The 1,862-nt window shown below is 29.8% G+C and overlaps 1 long non-coding RNA gene across 1 annotated transcript; it reads right to left on the reverse strand.

Annotated features, from left to right (window-relative positions):
• LOC133825136 (uncharacterized) lies at positions 1–649 on the reverse strand. The gene is made up of 2 exons (XR_009888607.1): positions 388–649; positions 1–192 (listed from the first exon to the last, which is right to left on the reverse strand). It is a non-coding gene; the product is annotated as an uncharacterized LOC133825136 (long non-coding RNA).
• Positions 650–1,862: the final 1,213 nt, after the last annotated feature.

Raw genomic sequence — 1,862 nt, forward strand, 5'->3', positions numbered from 1 at the left:
TTGTATTAACAATCCACAAATTAGTTTAAAACATTCAACACTGTCATCAACAACAAAATGTTCTTTAAGTATTCAAGTAGTCTTAAATATTCAACATATTGAAAAGTTACTACTTTCAACACAAAATATTCTACAGCTGCCCAACACAAAGCCTTCAAAATTAAGTATCATTTTCTATTTCGCTTGTCACATCTGCAAAATAAACAAAGAAATATTTTATTGTTATTATCTAGCATCACAAATTACTTCAAGAAAAATGCTATGAAAATTATATCCAAGAGAGGACACCACATACAAAATAATGAATTCACAACTACATCAAAGCAAACAAAGAAACCAAATACCAAATTATAAGACATTGGTTCTTTTTTTAGTATGAAAATGTACCTCTTGGAATAACTTTTTTAGAAGGCCATGCAACTGTGGAACCAACTGCTTCTTGTATTGTAAGCATCGCATTATTAGGACGAAATAAGTAAGATTCTGGTACAATATCAACATCAACCCATACTCGCATAAAGTCTGGTCCAAGAGGCTTTCCATGTACAGTTAACTTTGGATCACTAGAATCCCAACGACCTTCAGCAACAATTACATCTGCCCAGTCAAGCAAGTAGCAAGTATTCTTCCCTTCTGTAAAGTTATGTCTTTTTTCTAGTGCAATACTCTACCAAATTGATTTTAAAGATAATATATTAGTGTAGCTACACCTACATCCACTAAGTTAATACAAATTGGACTAACTCAAATTACCAAACATATCGCAAGTGTAGTGCTAAAGCATCTCAGTGTTTTTGACAGCAAAAAGTTTCAACACAATTTGAAAATTAGGTTAAATAGAAAGCATGTATGTTTCTCTAAAACTCAATAGAAAGGTTTTCAATAATGGTAAATTTTCTTATAAGCTTATAATGGTAAGAAGATGTTAGCTTATAATTCTAGATAAAATCTGACATCATTTCCCATATAAAAGCTTACCTAACCATCTATCAATACCAAGTAAAAAAATTCAAACAACACACAATAAGTTTTCGTCCTTATATCACCGCAACGCACAAACAAATTTTCCAAAACCTACTTCTCTAAGACACACAAGTTTTTAACCTTCCGTTATCACCGCATCACACAATTTTAATATCGGAACCTACTTCTCTATGAATGAATATTTAAGATATTCAAACTCCTCTAACATTTGTATGATATTAACAAAAGAGTTAAGAGAACATACTTCCGTACCTCTTGCTATTAATAATCAAGTTAATTAACTTTGCTCCTTGCCAATTCGATCCACAACCAAAGGAATATAATCAATACCTAAAAGATTAATACAAAATTAAAATTAAATGATAAAATAAAACCATAAAATTCATGAAATTACTTGTTACGAGTCTTAAAATCATAAACTATATTCATTAATGGTACAAATTTAACATAAAGAAACATATTCCAACTCAAATGTCCAAAAAAATCATCATTTTCATAATCACCATCATTTTCGCTCATTCTATCTTAAATTCAGCTACTAAAATACTAAAATAAACATAGTTTCAGCAACTTAATACTAATAACAATGATGCTCTACTAAATTATGGTAGCCAAATAATTTAGTTGCATAAACCTTCAAAGATACTGATTATAAATAGTTCTCTAGCATATGAAATTGGTTGAAAACTCTACACCTAAAGATGCTGACTTCTAGCCTTCTAGTACTCATTTAACAAGCCAAGTTGTATTATTCAAACTCATTGGTAGAAGAAAGAATATCATAGCAAATACTATTTAACCTTAAATAGATAATTATCAACTGTATTAAGATGAAAGTATTAGAACTCAGCCCTACTTTATCAAGGTGAGCATTACAT

Source organism: Humulus lupulus, chromosome 1, assembly GCF_963169125.1.
Source record: "Humulus lupulus chromosome 1, drHumLupu1.1, whole genome shotgun sequence".
NCBI lineage: Eukaryota > Viridiplantae > Streptophyta > Magnoliopsida > Rosales > Cannabaceae > Humulus > Humulus lupulus.